Raw genomic sequence first — 19,514 nt, forward strand, 5'->3', positions numbered from 1 at the left:
GACCCACAAGAGCACGGGTTTGTTGAAGTAATAAATCCTAGGTGAGTGGGTATCGTATTCACAGGGAGTAGGGAATAAGAACACCAAGATTGCTACTTAACCAAGCAAAGATTAAACAATGATTGTGTTGATAAGATTTAATGTAGAAAAAATAAAAGAAATAAGAAAAAGAGGCACAAATAAGTGAGAGGAAAGGCAATCGATAAGAAGTGTGGTACTCGGATATTGTTCCGCCTAGGATTATCGCTTCAAGTGCAAAACCAACTATTATGCCTCCTAATTAATACTCAATGAGTCATGGACATGCTAAGATATACGGTTCCAAACCAAAGATCAACCGTGACTAACTCTACAATATGCCCCGCCGGAGAAATCGATCAGTCTCAACACCTAACACTGTGCAAAGTTGCAAGACGCTCTAGGGATTATAAGTGATAAACCCTATTCCTATTTGTAGACCTAACCCATTAGTCCAAGCGAAAGGCCCCTAGTCACAATTGCGCCCCATATACTAAAGTTCATTGCAACGCTTCACTCTGTCACTTTTGCAACTAAGCCCTAGCGAAGTTCATCCTTTAGTACTTCACTCTATTGTGACCGCAAAGAATTCTAGAAAATAGAGGTAGGATAAATCACACGGAAGGGAAAGAGGATGCTCTGCTACCTCTCGACCCTCTCAAATATAGCTTTGTCTAACCCTCGTGGTATGTCACTCACTCACTCACAATGATTACCAATATGAACTCTCAATCCTAGTGTCACTCTAAGGGAGAAATCATTCAACAAGCATTCAAGATTGAAACTCAATTAAAACATCAATTAAGGAAAGCAATAAAAGGTTAATAAAACAAATACATCCTAGGGTTCACAAATCCAAGTACCCATTAGGGGTTTAGCTCTCCATGGAGCAAGATACAATCAATAGTAAAATCAAAAGTAAAAACAAGTAATCCATAGAAAAACCCCCTCGGTAGTCATGTTGATGGTCTTGTGGAGTAGCCTCGTCCTCTCCAAAGGTCCCCTATCAAGCCTAGGGCACACCTCACTGGATTGGTGCCGACGATAACTCCCCCAATAGCTATCTTCCAAGAGAAAAGCGGTATCGAAGCCGTTGAAACACTCCAAAAGCCTTGCCAATCCATGTTTGAATCTTAGCCGCAAGTTTCTCAAAAGTTGGAGAAAAGATGGGAAAAGGGCTCCTGAAATCGGGGCTGTTCGCGACTTTATATAGGCTGGAATCGGGAATCCACACGGCCCTATGGAATTTCCACGCGCCCCTATAGAAATTCCACATGGGCGTGTGTGGATTCTCTGGAATCTTAATTTTCTGTGGACTGTGAACACTAACTACTACCGTGAATTACTACAGTGTTTTGCTACATTAACCTCCTACAGTACCCTAGCCAAAATGCTCCCGATTCCACGTTTTTCATCAATGTAACATAAATGGGCACACATTTATGCCATAGATCTCGTCGCTTCTTCAATAAACAGATTCCTTGGTGAAGATCTTACTATCATTGCACGAGTTGGAATACGCAAATGTGACTGACTTTATGACCCTTCAAACCATGTGATTGCTTGAATACACCGAGGTTGGCACACATTCACGTATCTTTGAACCCAACTTGTGTCTTCGCGTTTGTTCCTTCCAAGATTTCATCAAATAGTGCATTCATGATCTACATTGGCTTCTTTCTTTCATATTTGGCTCCACAAACCTACATGCACAAAAGTACACAAATACACATGTATTAGCGCTAAAACCTAATAAAAGTAATGCTCAATGCAAGAAAAGAACACTTCGTATTACTAATACACAAGCACTTATCAAACTCTCCCACACTTAAGTTTTTGCTTGTACTCAAGCAAAAATAAAACATTAAAGCATAGAAGAAGGAAATATAGAAAGTGCATGGCCTTAGGTTCACCAAGGCATGCAAGAAGAGCATTCTATAAGTAAGGGAGATTGATAAGTGCTTGTGCGATATGAATGCGAAGCGTTCATTCCTTATGTTGAGCATTACTTTTCTCAGGTTTTTACATTAATATGTGTGTTTTTATGTTACTTTTACGCAGATAGGGCTATGAGGCCGAGTATGAAGGAAATAGGCCAATGTGGATCATAATGCACTTATTTTGGAAGAGATCTTGCTAAAGTTCAAACGCGAAGACATAGGACAGGTGTGAGATGCTAGAGTGTGTGCCAACCTCCTCACTTTCGAGTGAGCACATCCATTTGGAGGGGCACAAAGGCAGTTACACTCGAGCATTCCGACCTATGTATATAAGAACAAGAGCCCCACCAACATCTATATCATTGAAGAAGCAAGTGATTCAAGACGTGAACGTGTGCCCGTTTGTGCTACCCCGATGAAAGCATGGAATTGGGAAGTTATTCAGGTCGAAGACTGTAGCAGAGCAATGAAGCAATTACTGTAGCAGCACTGTTCACAGCCGGCCGAGAAATCAAAGAAACAGAGAATCCACACGGCCATGTGGAAATTATCCACGCCCGTGTGGAAATTCCGCACGGGCGCGTGTAGCGTCCACGCCCGTGGAGTTGCCCGATTCCAGCCCTATTTAAAGCAGATTCAGCCCCGATTTTGGTATTCTTTTTTTCTCCATCTTTTCCCCAACTTGAGAGAGGGCTTCGGCTAGGGTTTTGAGGGGTATTGGCCAACGTTTTGGAGAGGTTCTACGGCTCTGACATCGTCATTCCTGAGGAAGAAGGTTAGTAGGGGAGCTTCCGTCGAGGCGTATCCTATACCGGACGAGGGAATCCTTGGACGACGAGTAGAGGACTCTCCGCAAGACCATCGACACGACCATCGAGTGGGTTTCTTTATGGATTCATTGCTTTTACATTCAATTTCTTTGATTGTACTTAGCTCCATAGAGAGCTAAACCCCTAGTGGGTACTTGGGTGATTGTGAACCCTAGGATGTATTCGTTTCTGTGAACTTCTTTATTATGCTTTCAATAAATTGATGTTTATTGTGAGTTCCAACCTTGAATGCTTGATTGTATGAACATTTCCCCTAGAGTGATGCTAGGGTTAAGAGTTCTTGTTGGTAACCTTGTGAGTGAGTGACACACCACGAGCGTTACACAAAGCTAGGTTGGAGAGGGTTGAGAGGGTGAGTCGAGAGGTACAGGAGCGTCCCCTTTTTCCTCCGACGTGATAGATTCTACCTCCGTTCCTTTTGTTCTTTGCGGCCATAATAGAGTAAATGGTCTAAGGGATGAACCTCCACTGGGGCCTAGTTGCGCATGCAATGGAGTGAAGCGTTGAGGGGATCTTAGTATCTAGGGCTTAATTGTGGCTAGGGACCTTCCGCCTAGACCAAAGGGTTAGGTCTATAATTAGGAAGCGATTTATCACTTGGAATCCCTAGAGCTCATTGCAACTTTATTCTAGTGCGAGGTTGAGAGGTTATTTAATCTCTCCTCCGGGACATGAATAGAGTTAGGCATAGTTGACCTTAGATTTGGGACTATGTATATAAGGATTTCCACGACTCACCATTGCATTGATTAGGAAGCATAATAGAGAGTTCTTGCACTTGAAGCGATTATCCTGGGTGGAGCATCATACGAGTAACCCATCTTTATCGATTGCCTTGCCTCCTCCTTACTTTTGCTATCTTACTTGTTGCTTTTAATTGTTGAGAATTGAATCATTATCACACTTATCATTGTTGATACTCCACATAGCTAAGAATCAAATTAAGTGTCTTTACTCCCTACTCCCTGTGGATTCGACCCCGCTCACCGGGGATTATTACTTCGACAAACCCGTGCACTTGCGGGATATACGTAAGCGGATCTTGTCAGAGATTTCAACACTAAATATGAAAAATCAATGCTCTAGCTAAAAACTTGAATAAAAAAGGACAACAAACCCGAAATCATGTAAGTGTGTGTAAACTCACTCAATTCAACCCAAAGTATACTCCTCAAAGTTCTAAGTAATAAGTGATATATTCATCTACAAAACACAACAAAATAAAGGAATGGTAGTAGCTTCACACATCCTCTAAAATAGCCCTTTCCAAAGCGGCCGCTAAGGTGGCTTTCACACTTTCGAGGTGGTAGCTCTTTCTACCGGAGTAGTAGCTTTCACTCATCCCATGAGATAGCTCTTTCTCTTATTAGGGCATAACTAGTATCCAACTTATGAGAGTAGCTTCATACTTCATAGGTAGTAGCTCTTTTCACCCCCAATGCACAACCAAACAAGTATAAACTATTTTTTTTTCCAATTTTTTTTAACAAAACAAGAAACAAAACTAATTAGTCCCTTAAATATCGAAATTGAGTTTCCAAAAGAGTTTAATAAGCGAGATATGCAACAAGTGTCAATCGGGCAAAAATTCATAGAAATTCAAGTAAAAACTAGAGCTTGAAAATATTCATTGTTAAAAATTCTCCTAAACTGAAGAATACCATCATTGCAACTAAGGTGAACCGCCATTGGCTACATGAGCATGCACAATAAAAGTATAAGTATAAAGGAGATGTGTAAAGTGAACTCCCCCCACACTTAAGATGTACATTGCTCTCAATGTACACATGCAAGCTCATTAATAAGTATAACAATCAAGAATATATGTGGAAGTGGAAATCGAAACTATACGCCCCTGACTCCTAGTGTTGCATTTGATGGAGCTAAATCCTTGGGAGTGAAGTTCCAATAGGTTGTGAAGCACACACAGCCAAGTATAAAACACCTTGGCCGTGTCCATGACTAGTTCTCAATTCCCATACTGACAAGACCATCTGCACGCATACACAAGGGGATTCAGTAAAGCTCAATAAAAAAAAAATTAAACTCGAGTATATAAAAATAAAGTGATGAAATACAACTCAAGACAACATAAAAGATAAACTCAGAAGGAAAATCCTTTCTGAGTGTACAGGTCCAAAATATCAATACTAAAATAAAATATGAAAAGCATAAAAGAAATAAAAGAAATGACACATCAAACGTCGCTGTCATCTGGTGTCGGCTCTGTTGCTGCTGCTGCTACTGGTGGAGATAGATCAAATGGTGCCGGTGGATCTAGTGATGGTGATGCTGGTGGAGCCAGAGGGGTCCTTGGTCTTATAATGAAATGCTAGGACGCATCGCACTCGAGTAGCTGCTGTAAGGTGTATAGAAGCGCCATCACCTCTGCGTGTTACGCAGCCTACGTCATACGAACCTCAGTGATCTTGGTCCGTAACACCCCCAATGTACTCTCGAGCCTCTCAAATTTATCATAGGCTCGAGATGGTGAAAACATGTGCACTGGAGGTGGCTCCTGTGCTGTAGGGGGTGCCTCGGTCTCCGCATGCTCTGGCTGAGGCTCGAGAACCAGCTGAGAACCCTTAGCTGCGTCACATCCACCCTCGGCTATCTCTGGGGCAAGACAATCAAAGTATACCCTCCAGGTCCATGTTTACGCACTAACCCCATTAGTCTCATCGTGTCTAGGCCGAGAGAAGAGGGAATGATCGCCTTCTAAGACCCGCAGATGGTATCTAACAGACGCATGCCCATGACGAGTCTAGTGATGTAAGGACCAAAGAATAGTACTCCTACTCTCGTATTCTGGCCCTGGTGCCTCAAGTAGTCTGTCACTATGTGCCCCAGATGGGTCGTCTCGCTCTAGACCATGGAATACAAGTAGAGTAACTCCTGCCGGTTCAGAACACACGTGCTATCGCCTTGGCCACTAACTGATCTGCTGAGTATCATGTGTATGTATCTATAACTCGGTCAGGAAAGGCACGTGGCCTTAGACATGCCCGGCTCATATTGTCTTGTCCACATAAAACTCTATATGCTTGCTGTGAGGTCAGTGCACCGGGATAATCCGAAGGCAAACGGCCGTACTCCTCTGTATCTGTGTAAGCCTCATCATACAAGCCTAGACGGACTGAAAACTGTGGGACACTCATGCTAAAATTCTGTCTGAGAGCTCTAAACTGTATAACATCGACACTGTCAAATCTGGAGTATGATCTGTCGAACTCAAAAGATGAGAGCATCTCCAAGGTAAGCTGACGAATAACTGGCTCTCGAATCGAAAGTAATCTATGCCAGCTACCGACTGAGAGAATCTCCTCTACCTCATCAGCTATCTCACCGGCCATCTGAATCTCTCTAAGCGCGCTCACATTTGAGAATTGAGTCTGATCGAACCTGAGCTTTGACAATTGCTCGAACCGAGCTTGGTGCTCAGGAATAGCGAACTCTATGTGCTCTGTCTAAGGGGAGTGCTCTCTAGGATGTTTGCCTGCCGAAATCTTGGTCCTTGGTGCCATATTTGCATGAATTACACAAAGATTCAATTAAAAGTATTCAAAAAGTAACTTTGCAGAAATCCATCCGGTCATGTGGAAATTCCACATGCCCGTGTGGATCCACGGGCATGAAAACCACACGGCCGCATACCAAAAAAATCCAAAAATACATCTTAACATCGTTTATAAATTTGTTCTAAACATGCAATGATCATCTAATCATAGAAACGAAGCAACATTCACCAATTTAAATAATTAAAATCAAGTGTAGTGAAGGAAAAGAGAGAAAAAATGGTTTACCGATGAAATGAAGATGAAAATGTTGAAATCGGCCGAAAAACTCAAGCAAAACCTCTCCAAAACGATGGTGCGATGTTGGGAGAACAAATGGGTGTGATCTCTGAAGATTTAGGAGTGAGGGGATGAAGAAACATTAAGAAGTTTTAATGAAAACCCATGCCTCTTGATGTTCTGTACATCCACATAGGCGTGTGGAAATTACTCACGCCCATGTGCCTCCACGGGAGGGTTTCACAGGGGTAGACGCACGCCTTTATATGCTCTCGGGATAACACTCTAAACCTCTGAATGTAACCACACGGGTGTGCATAAATTACACACACCTGTGTGCCCAACCCACAGGGACAAACTCATGCCCCTGTGGCTTCTCTGTCCAACCGAGACAGCTCTCTAAGTGTAACACATGCCCGTGCGGAAAATCCACACGGGCGAGGATCTTCACAGGACCAGCTCACAGGGGCACTCACACGCCCCTGTGTATTCTTGGATGGAGGAGAGCTCTTCTCCAGAGATCTACACGGGTGTGTGGAAATTACCCACGCTCGTGTGATTATCACAGGGTCATCCACAGGGGTAGATGCACGCCCCTGTGTCTTCTCGGGAAAAATTTCTAAGTCTCTATAGGAAGACACACGCCCGTGCGGAAATTACCCATGGGCGTGTGACCGTCGCAAGGTCATTCACAGGGGCGAGTCCATGCCCCTGTGTCCTCTCGGGATGAGCTCTCAGTAAAGATGCACGACCAAGTGTTTTCTCTGGATGACTTAGAAAAACTGCAGGTTCTGCAGAACATGTCTAAACATGTATACACACTCAGAGCCTGCCTTGCATGTAACATATACCAGGGAAAAACCCAAGGAAACTCGCTCAAACGACCAACAACTTTCCTAAACACATTTAAGCACACGATTACACCAAATAATCCACAAGAAAATCACAGCAAAAACATCAAAAAGATCTAGACTTGGGTTGCCTCCCAAGAAGCGCTTATTTAATATCACTTAGCTTTGAGGTACCTTGTCTTACCTCACGGGGGCTAATAGATGAAGTTTCCCCTCTTGTCCATGACTTGGAATCATGATGACATAGTCTTTTAAAGGTAGAGGGAGAGTTCTCGAGCTTGTTATCACCAAAGGGTTTGTCAGCCTTGTTCCATTCTTGCACATTCCCAACAGCCTTGGGGCGTTTCTTGTGCCGTCTCTTTTCTTGTTTCATCTTTTGGGGTAGCATCTTGATGATCCCCGGGGTAGGTTATGCCTTCTCCTCTAGACCAAGCATCATCACGTCTTCAGTATCCATTTCTTGGTCAAGTAACCCCTCGTACGGGTCCGGATTCAACATTTCCTGCACATATTCATCAATTAGTTCATCGGTAGTGTCAAGAAAATAAAGAGTATCATCAAAGTCAAGAGAATGTCGCATGGCTTCGGCGAGGCGGTAGGTTAACTTGTCGTCGCCAACCCTCAGTGTTAACTCTCCACCGTCCATAGCAATAAGTGCCTTGGAAGTGCACAAGAATGGCCTTCCAAGTATCAAAGGAACATCTGCATCCTCATCGACATCCAACACTACAAAGTCTACAGGAAAAATGTACTTGTCAATCTTGACAAGCATGTCTTCAATGATGCCCCTCGGATACCTCACCGTTCGGTCCGGCAATTGTAATGTCATCCGAGTGGGCCTAGGCTCTTCCAAGCCTAGCTTCTGAAAGAATGAGTATGGCATGACGTTGATACTGTCCCTTGAATCGACCAAGGCCATTTCTTCACCCAAATTGCCAATGTTGCATGGGATAATAAAGCTTCCGAGGTCTTTCTTCTTGTTCGGCATATTCTTTTGCAACACCGCCGGAAAAGAGGCATCTAGAATCACCGATGCACTCTCTTCCAACTTCCTCTTGTTGGTCAAAAGATCTTTCAAGAACTTTGCATACCAAGGCATTTGAGACAATGCCTCCACAAAAGGAATGTTGATGTGCAATTACTTGGATAGACCCAAGAACTTCTTGTATTGCTCATCATTTTTGTCATTCTTCAATCTTGAAGGGTAAGGGATTCTTGGCTTGTAAGGTGGGGATGCCACCTTCTTCTCTTTGTTGGCTCTCTCCTCAACCTCCAGGACCTCGGGTGCTTCAACATTGGTCTTCTTGCTTGGAAGCCTACCCTCGACCTCACGACCACTTCTCAAAGTGATCGCCTTCACATGTTCTCGTTGATTTGTCTTGGTGTTACTCGGCAAGCTTCCTTGTGGTCTCTCTGATAGAGACTTCGCAATTTCCCCACTTGATTCTCTAAATTATGTAGGAAAGTGGTGTGGTTGCGAAGTGTAGCCTCGACTGATTGAAACTGTATATCTAATGATTGCACAAATCTGGTCATGACTTCCTCTAAGTCGGTCATCCGGGTCTCCTTCCATTCTCCATGTTCGGTACTTATTATTGTTGAAAACTCGGTTGTGCCATGGCCTTTTGCTACCCTTGATTACTCCATGAGAAATTGGGGTGGTTTCTCCACCCTTGCTTGTAGGTGTTGCTATAAGGATTGCCTTGTACTCTTCCCAAATTGCCCACAAAGTCTACTTGTTCAATCGGGGTTGAAGTAGCAATCGAAATAAGACAATTAGACGGCATATGTGAACCCCCACAACCATCACAACTCGTGATAGCGGCCACCCTCAGTGAAGTCAATGTATCCAATTTCTTACTCAGTGCCTCTACTTGGGCTACCAAAGATGTAACCGCATTGATCTCATGGAGTCCGACTACTTTCTTCCTTTCCCTTGCATTCCATTAGTAGCTATTCATGGCAATTTCTTATACTAATTATCGGGCTTCATCAGGGGTCTTGCTCCCCATTGTACCTCTTATGACGGCATCTAAAAGTTGTCTTGTACTTGGATTCAACCCATTGTAAAAAGTTTGAATGATTATCCATTCGGGAAATTCGTGTTGTGGACACTTCCGCAAGAGATCCTTGAATCACTCCCACGTCTCAAATAAAGATTCAAGCTCCATCTGAACAAACGATGATATCTCATTACGAAGCTTTGCCAACTTTCCCGGAGGAAAATATCTTGCAAGGAAAGCTTCGACCATCTCATTCCAAGTCGTGATGGATGCTTTTGGCAAGGAATGAAGCCACTGCTTGGCTCTTCCTTTGAGAGAGAATGGGAAAGCCCTCAATCTGATACCGTCATCTGAAACTCCGTTAATCTTCAGCATGTCATGAAAGTCTAAGAAGTTTTTGATGTGATTGTTTGGATCCTCATCGGCCAAACCATAAAACTGAGATGATTGCTAAATCATTTGGATGAATGCCGGCTTTTAGCTTGAAATTTGGAGCTGTAATCAGAGGTCGTACAATACTAGATTGTGTGCCCAAAAGTGAGGGTCTGGCATAGTTGAAAAGTGTTCACTGTTGTTCATTCTACTCTGTCGTATTACTTAACCCTTCAACTTCTATTTCAGCTTGATTAGACGGTTCTTACACAGGTTCTTTACCCCTTCTTCTGAGTGTATGTTCAAGTTGAAGATCACCTTCAATGAATTTTGAAGGGTTCCCTCGGGTCATAACCTGGAGCTGCACCAAAAGAAAGAAAACAAATCAAAATGATGATAGAATAAGGAGATGTGAAATAGAATGAATGAATGAATAGCTAAGATAACAAAGTGTAAAGTATCTCTAAACGCCTACTCCCTAGCAACGATCCCAAAAACTTGACACGCCCCTTGCATGTGACCCATAACTGCACGGGTTTGTTGAAGTAATAAATCCCAGGTGAGTGGATATCGTATCCATAGGGAGTAGGGAATAAAAAACACCAAGATTTCTACTTAACCAAGCGAAGATGAAGCAATAATTGTGTTAATAAGATGTAATGTAGACAAAATAAAATAAATAAGAAAGACAGGCACAAATAAGTGAGAGGAAAAGCAATCGATAAGAAGTTGGGTACTCGAATATTGTTTCGCCTAGGATTATAGCATCAAGAGCAAAACCAGCTATTATGCCTACTAAATCGTGGACCACCCAGTACTACATCCCGTAAGGTATGTCCCACCATTTAATCAAGCTCATAGCTTGGAGCGTGGTAACCCCGAGCGACTGCATGCCCCCTACATAGTGTATGCCTGTGTAGTGATCAATCAGTCCAAGCCCCCATGTAAGCCTGGTAATGTAAAGATTAAGAAATACGGTCACCAGATGGGGGTCATGAGATTGATGTCTCAAGCAGTAGGCTAGCGCGTGACTAATGTGAATCGGCTCCCTAGCTACTATACTCCATAGAAAGTAAAGATCTCAGACTCATGACCCCAGTGTTGTCTCCTCACTTGGTCAGTATCCACAATAGTATGGCATGCAAGTAGTGTAATGCCAGCCATCCTAGGGTAGATACCTTCGAGGTCCCATATATGTTGGTCTCGTGGCCTCGATGTGTCTGGGTCCTTACCTGATCTGGACTCAGGCAGACCTGTAGGTTGATGTGGAGCTCTAAGTACAATGTTGTGTGGGTGTACTCTATGTCCACTAACCCCATTCGCATAAAAATCATCCATGTATGACATCATATACTACTCTTCGAGCATCTGGAAACTGATCATCTGCCAATGCCCCAGGCTAGTGATGGTGCGGTTCAAGCTCGAAAAAGCTCATGGCCTCTATTGTGAGCTCCTAATAAGTCAGCTCATCGATGCTGAAGAACTGATCCCAGCCCTGAATATAAATAAGATCCCATACCTCGTTAGTGAGACCTACACGGTCGAGCATCAGCCAGTCTATCCAACGCCCTTCAACGAACCTCTGATCTACAAGCCTCCTGTAGCGGTCTCTGTGCTCGGGATCCCTGATCCATAGTACAACTGGCTGAGAAGACACTCCAGTCTTCTTCTTATTCTCGGCCTTAGCCTGTGGACCACTAGTAGTTCTCTTTTGACCCATATCTTGCAATTTAAAAGATTACAAAAAATTAATCAATAGAATATGGAAAATATAATGTAAGAATGGACAACGGGTGTACAACGGGTACACCATGGCCATTATATGATCACAACAGTCTTTTAACGCCTGTTGCCAAGGCCGTGATGACTCTCTGGATGATTATAACAGGTACATAATAGCTTGTTGTAGGATTTAGTAGCTCTGCTGTGTACTATGCTAGGCACACCATGTGCGCACAATGCCCGTGGTGCATCTGTTGTGTTCTAAAATTGGGCGACGATCAGCTAATAATGGCCCACCTTATTGTTAGGTGTTGCTAGGGTAAGATGAGCCGAAAAAACCTCATAACGGCCTTATAGCAGGTAAACAATGCTCGTTGTGGCTCATTCTCCTGGTTCAGTATTTGAACACAATGGTCATCATAACGATCATTGTGATGCCCGACCATGGTGAAACATTTTTATACAATGGCTTATTTTGATTGAAATTCACTTCAAAAAATTCACAAAGCATTATTAAACTATTTCATGCCATTTAAATGTCATAAAATCATGATTTAAAAGGGTTGCAAGGGTTCTTACAGAATCGGTCAAAAAGAGAAGGTTGTTCAGCGGTGAAAATCAACTTGATGTGGTGATAAATCAAGTGGGAACAAGGCTAAAGCTTCTCAGAATCACTAAAAGAATGTTAGGGAAGGAGTGGTAGAGAGAAAATTAGGTTTCGATTGAGAAAGGACAAGAGTCTGCCATCGGCAACCCTATATCACCTCGTAACAGGGTTAAGAACAACCATGCAAAGGCTGATATTCATCTGTTCAGTCTCTTCGAGGCACCATCGTCGTCATAAGCTTGTTTTAGGGTCATTGTCAACTCTATTAGGGTTCAAAAGTTTCTAGGTGATGTCAACGGCCGTTGTAAGGCTTATTGTACTGACCACGGCTAGACAACGGGTGTGGTAAGGCCATGCCAAGCCTTTAAAAAAATCCAGAGACTTAGCACGCTCTATGAAATGACGGTGATAGATTACCACAGTCATTATCACGGGCGTTGTATGCCCGTGACCAACTCGATCAAATTTCCTAGAAGAGCATAGCTATCTTCCTATGCATTACAATGGGTATACCTGGTTAACCACGCCCGTTGTGATGCTTACAGTTAAAAATTAAGGATTTTTCCTGTGTAAAATGGCATGAAAACAATTCCTACTAACAAAACTAGATTCCCTAAAAATGTTTTGGTCATAAAATTCAATGGGGATGAGCCAACATCACATCCTTTATTTTAATTACCACTTTTTCTACTTTATTAAATAACAAATAAGTTCTAAAACTAATTTTAAACGAACTAGTAAATAGAAAACTACTTGGGTTGCCTGCCAAGAAGCACTTGTTTTACATCACGAGCCTATTATACCTGTTTTTACCTTAAGATAACTCTGGGTTAATTGAAGCAAGTAGAGAAACCTCTTATTCGTTACTTGTTTTCAAAGTAGTAGAGTTTGTTACCTTACTAGTGTGTTCCTTTTTTGGTTCTACCTTTCTTCGTACCTTCTTTGTTGTTGTCTCTCTCACATTACTCCTATTATTCCTCTGAAGTCTTGGCTTTGTGAGTTGTGTCTATTCTTCCCCAAGCTACTCCTCCACATATTCGTGAGGAGGGTTCACCTTAAACATATCCTGCTCAAAATCATACATAGGAAGATCAGGCTCATGCACAAAATAACATTCATCATCTTTTAGTCTACCGAGTGCTTCATGGCCCTTGGGAGTTGGTACACCACTTCTTCATCTCCCACTTTAAATGTTATCTTTCCATCTCTCCATTTGATGAGGGCCCCGAATATATTTAGGAAAGGTCTTCCAAGCATGAGTGGGGTCTCTACATCCTCATCTATGTCAAGAATTACAGAGTCTATGGGGAAGACAAGTTTTTCAAAGGCCACAAGAACTTCTTTCATAATTCCCCGTGATTTTCTTATTGACCTATCGGCAAACTACATAGTCATTCTTGTCAGCCTCAAATCTCCCAATCTAAGCTTCATGTAAATAGTGTATGGCATGACGTTTATGCTAGCTCCGGAATTGGTGAGTGCGTTTTCTTCCACGCCATCACCCAACAAACATGGGATCACAAAACTTCTAGGATCTATCAACTTCATCGGCATCTTTTTACCATAATTACTGAACAATTCCCATTGAAAGCCACCATGTCAACCTCTTCCAACTTTCTCTTGTTGATGAGCAAGTCCTTCAAAAATTTGGCATACTTCGGCATTTCTAACAATGCTTCAACTATGGAGATGTTTATATGGAGTTGCCTGAAGATAGTCATAAATTTCTTGAACTACATATCCTCCTTACTGGCTTTCAGTTTGGAAGGGTAAGGAACTCAAGTTTTGTATTCTTGAACTATGGGTCGAGCTGGTAATGACTCCTTTAGTTCTTCCTTAACTACATCCTCTTCCTCCTCCATAGGTTCCTGTAAAGTACTAGGACCTCCTTGTACTACTGCCCTCTCTATCTCAGCACTTGGACCCTGAGCGGTCCTTGCCTCAATGGTCTTGCCATTGTGGAGTGAGATAGCCTTAAGTTGCTCCCTTGGATTTGCTTTAGTGTTGCTTGGGAGGCTTTTTTGTGGTTTTTCTGTATTAGCTATTGCCAATTGTCCAACTTGATTCTCCAAGTTCTTGATTGATGCTTGAACGTTTCTTAATGTTATACCAGACTCATCCATTCTGATATTGGTACTAGTTATATGCTTGTCCAAACTGTCTTCTTTGGAGATCTTTCTTTCAGGCTGTAGCCGCTGTGACTGGTATTGGTAGTTTTGTTGTTGAGGAGGCCTTTGCTGCTAACCTTGACTCTAGGATAAGTTAGGATGGTCCCCCCACCCCTGGTTGTTAATACTATTATATGGGTTATTCTGGTTCCTCTGACCTCCTCTAATGTAATCATCCTGTTCCATAGGAGCTACTACTGAACTTATGATCGGGCATTAAGATACTCCATGTCCTCTGATAAGTGCTTGAGTGGACATATTTTTATATATATTTTACATGCATTGAGCATCATTTTTACCATGATTTATGTCTTATATTGTGCATTTGGTGTTCTTTTGTGCAATTAGGTTGTGAATACCTTGGAGAATTAAAAGTGATCAAAGATAGGCTATTAAGGCACAATGTTGAGAGTTCTTGTGCAATTCAAAGACCAAGACATGAGAGGAGTTCATGAATGTGAAAATGTGTGCCAACTTTTGAGGAGATTCAAGTCAATTCACTAGTTGGAAGGGCACAAAGGTAGTCACATATTTATGTTCCTTCTCTTTGCGAAGATTGCAAGATCTCTCGAAGATGCGTCGATGAAGAAAAGTCTTATAGCCTATCACATGGACATGTGCCCAACCATGTGGCCTCAAGAGAAGAATGACTGGACCGTATTTGGTGAAAAGCACTGTAGCACAATACTACAACAAAAATGTAGCAATTTTACTATAGTAGTAATGTAGCAAAGTTACTGTTCATGCGACCGTGTGGAAATTCCTGCAGTCCATGCGGGCTCATGGAAAATCCACATGGGCACGAGGGGGCACATGACAGATGCGGTCTAAGGCCTATAAATACCCGTTTTGCCCAATTCTTAATCATCTTTTGTGCGCCTCTTGAAGGGTTTGACAGTTAGGGTTTGGAGAGGAGGTTTTTGCCAATTTGGAGGATGTTCTTCACTAACTTTGATAGTTTCCTTCGCCGTCATAGCACTTCAGAAGCGACCGGCGACCTAACTTCAGAGAGGAATCTTTCAAGATATTGAACTACCCATCAAGTCCAATCATCACGAATTCAAGGGGGTTTTCTCTATGCCTTTTGTTGCTTTTCATTGTATTAATCATTGTTTTGTAACTTGCCCCATGGAGGGCTAAACCCTAGTAGGTACTTGGGCATGTGAACCCTAAGATCTATTCTTTTGTAGTGATTTTCTTTATGTTTCTAGTTAATCCGAGTTGATTTGAGTTTTAATCTTGAGATTTCATTGCTTGCATGTGTTATTGATCTTTGTGATTGATCTACATTGTATGATTTGTTACTTTGATGTGAGAGGTCTCCATTAGAGTTAGAACTTCAAGGTTAAAGAGGGTTGAGAGGGTGAGTCATGAGATAGTGGAGCGCCCCCTTTCCCTTCCGATTGAGTGTTTCCTATCTCCGTATTCCCTAGACTCTAACGATATTTGGTGTGAGGCATGAGATTGAGAGATTTCTCCACTGGGACCTTGTAGGAGGTTAGGAATCCTTCACCGGGAATTAGGGTTGGATCTATCTTTAGAAATTGGTTTCACTCTTAAGTATCCCTAGAGCTTATTGCGGTCATATGGGGTGTGAGGTGTTGAGATTGAGCGATTTCTCCGCTGGGACCTTGTAGGGGACTAGTACCGGTTGTTCTTGGGTTTCCTCGACTCATTAGACTTGGTTTAGAGGCATTTAACAAGTCTTGAACTTCATGTTAGATCCTAGGGGGAGCATTGCCCGGGTATCTCATCTTTATTGATTGAGATCTCCCTCCATTCTACCATTGCATATTCGTCTCCGGTATTCATTTCTTCGTACATTAGATCACCACACCTTTCCATTTATCATTAGGCTAGAAAGCAGAGAAGAAATTAGTACTAGTAGCCCTGTTCCCTATGGATTCACCTACCCGACTCACCAGGTATTTTATTACTTCGACACCAGTGTACTTGCACCATACACACACATATTCGGATGTGTTATCCTTCTCCACAAGTTTCACAAAACAAAATGCCCTGGAATTCAAGCTGACACCTAGACCATTGCTCACGAGTAGATCTAAAAGCTTGACAGACTCCTGATGAGTGTGTAAATTACACTAATATATAAACATGCAAGTATGCAATTAATACTACAATTGATTCGTTGATATACCCCTTGCATATCCGCAAGTGAATGGGTCGTACAAGTAGTAAAGTGTATCTAATAGGATCAGGTAATCAAATCCACAGGGACTTGTATAGCTCTCGATACTTGCTCTTTTGGTAATATCTAGCTGACTCAAAGATTGGTTTGAATTAATTAACTGCTAAAAGAGAAAAGAATAGAGAAGGAAGAAGAGGTAGGGTTTTGGGTTGAAGAGATAGCAATGGAAAGAACAGTGCCCCAGACTAATCCCCTTGACAAATGCAATGACTAGGTAATGATTTTATGAAAATGTCCTTGGACTATGGTGACTACCTATAGAGGGTTTGATAGCGTACATCCTCACTAAAGGCTTAGAGCAGACTCAACCCCTTCCTTAATGTGTGCTCTAGCTAGACAAATAAAGTTTATCCTCTAGACAGCAAGAAATCAATCTATGGTTAATATGTACTCTTGACTACAATTACAACTATGGGGGACATTGCATTCCATATCAATGCTCTCACAGATAACGACAATCCACACATCGAGTTTTGTAACATACAAACATTAATGGCAATCAACATAAAATGAATAAACAATATGAACAAAAGGAAGACCACAAGGAAACATCAATATTCACAAGTACTAAAATCAAAACATCAATAATCAAGGTTCATAATCCAAGGCACCAAAAGATGGTTAGCCCCTTATAGTTTTATAGTTCTTCATAGGAAAACAAGAAGATAAATAAAGAGCATCCATTAAACTCCCTTCTTGCTTCATAATCTCATCGGAGAAAGCTTGACGATGGCTGTCAATAGCAATCTTCCTTTTCCATGCTTATCTCACTCCATATCTGGCCCTGAATGATGCCAACAGTGCCCTCATCTGTGCCTCCAGAAAGAGAGAAGAAGATCCCCTTAAAATCTAACTTTATGGCTTAAATAACCCTTTCCTGATACAAGCATGCCCATTCTGATTGGCGTGCTGATGAACGTACATAGCTCCAGATGTTGAGAAGTGATTTTTGGCGTAATTCTAGCAAAATGCATGGGCCCAAACATGGCCATGCTTATGACCTGCTTGGAGATCAGCCTTTTGCAAGGAGCACTGTGACATGCTGATATCTCAACAAGATTCCTAGTGAAACGCATTAGGGTAAACACATCTATGCTTACCGCTCATGCTCCCTAAGCATGATAGCACTAGGGACAGCGAAACCGTGCCTTTCAGTTCTATGCAGACTTCAATGAATCGCACGGGGATCAGCACGCTTGTACTACCGAGCATGGGTGTGCTTCGAACCCTGCTTGTCTTAAAACTTGTATTCGAACACTATTTTGCATCAGAATTCATCTTTTTCATTCCTTTTAGTCTGAACCCCAATTCTCTAGAATATTTAACAAACATACTTAGAGTAGCATCTGTTTATAATGAAAACATATTAAAAGGAGAAGTAAAATACACAATAGTGTATATAAAATAACTATATAAAATGCACTCATTATCCGTGATATCGCAAATATACAGGTCATTGAGTAATACCTCATTGGTGAACACGAGGGTCGTATTTCCCCAGGAATGGCGAGAGGCTCCTATTACTTCCTTTTCTCTTAATCAATAGCCTAATTGTTTATGCTCTTTCTTTAGTTTTACTTATACAACACTATTGAATAATACAATTAGAGACATCATTACGCACACTTGGAAGGGGTTGGGAGTATGTACTATAGTTATCTTAGTTATTAATTATGATAGGCATTAAGTGTCAATCATGTTCTAGGATCGAACCGAGGGAATTCAAAGGCTTACTAGCCCAAATCACTTGGCGACTAGGTCTAAATCACTAGGAACTTAAGATGGAATCTCTTCCACCTCATCCTCTTATGTTTGACTTAAGCGCGAGAATCCCATGAGAAGAGACCAATCAAACCCTAAGGCTAAGGGGTAATTAATAATCTAGAAACTTAGCTATGCCTAATCTCATAGAACATGCATAGATTTATCATACCATGGGCATCACCAACATGGGGCACAACCTCCTCATCCACATAAATATCTGACACACCCATTGCGAGTGCATACTGCAAGTGCACGGGTTGTCGAAGTAATAAAGTACCCTAGTGAGTGGGTAGTCATATCGATAGGGAATAGTGCTCAGAAACACAAGTATTGCTATTTAAATATAGTAAAGATGATTCTAGAGTGGTGTGAATAATATCAATGCCAATAGAAATAAAGTAAAGAAGAAAGGGACGCAATAGAAAAGTAGGAGAGGCAATCGATAGAAAATTGGGCACCCGAACATTGCTTACCTAAGGACTATTGTTTCAAGTGCAAGATCAATCATTATATCTCCTAACTGATGTCTAATGAGTCATGGAAATCCTAAGACACACAGGTCCCAAACCTAAGGTCAACCGTGACTAATTTTTATGCTATGCCAGGTGGAAAGGCATACTCTCGACACCTCACACTGTGTGGAGTTGCATGAAGATTTGGGGATTCCAAGTGATAAACCCTATTCCCTAATATAGATCTAACCCTTTGGTCCAGGCGAAAGACCCCTAGTCACGATTAAGCCGAGCACTAAGGATTACTTCAATGTTTTACTCTGTTGCTTGCACAATTAAGCCCCAGCGGAGTTTGTCTCTTAGCACTTTACTCTATCATGACCGCAAAAAACTTTTGGAATGTGGAGGTAGAATAAATCACATCAGAAGGGAAAGGGGATGTTTCGCTCTATCTCAACTCACCCTCTCGACCCTCTCCAACTTAGCTTTGTCTAACCCTCGTGGTGTGTCACTCATCCATAAGGATTACCAAGATAGATTCTCAACCCTAGTGTTACTCTAAAGGAAAATTAATTCAACAAGCATTAAAGGTTGGAACTCAATTAAAAACATCAATTAAAGAAACATAATGAAAAGTTAATGAAATAAAATCATCCTAGGGTTTACAAGTCTAAGCACCCAGTAGGGGTTTAGCTATCTATGGAGCAAGATATAATCAATAGTGAAATCGAATGTAAAAGCATGAAATCCATAAGTAAAACCTCATTGTAGTTTGTATCAATAG

At 41.9% G+C, this 19,514-nt stretch overlaps 1 non-coding gene across 1 annotated transcript; it reads left to right on the forward strand.

The window, feature by feature from the left end:
- Nucleotides 1-9,530: 9,530 nt before the first annotated feature.
- LOC120281564 lies at nt 9,531-9,636 on the forward strand. Its single transcript, XR_005542702.1, has one exon. It is a non-coding gene; the product is annotated as a small nucleolar RNA R71 (small nucleolar RNA).
- Nucleotides 9,637-19,514: the final 9,878 nt, after the last annotated feature.

This window comes from Dioscorea cayenensis, chromosome 17 (genome assembly GCF_009730915.1).
Source record: "Dioscorea cayenensis subsp. rotundata cultivar TDr96_F1 chromosome 17, TDr96_F1_v2_PseudoChromosome.rev07_lg8_w22 25.fasta, whole genome shotgun sequence".
NCBI classification, from domain to species: Eukaryota; Viridiplantae; Streptophyta; class Magnoliopsida; order Dioscoreales; family Dioscoreaceae; genus Dioscorea; species Dioscorea cayenensis.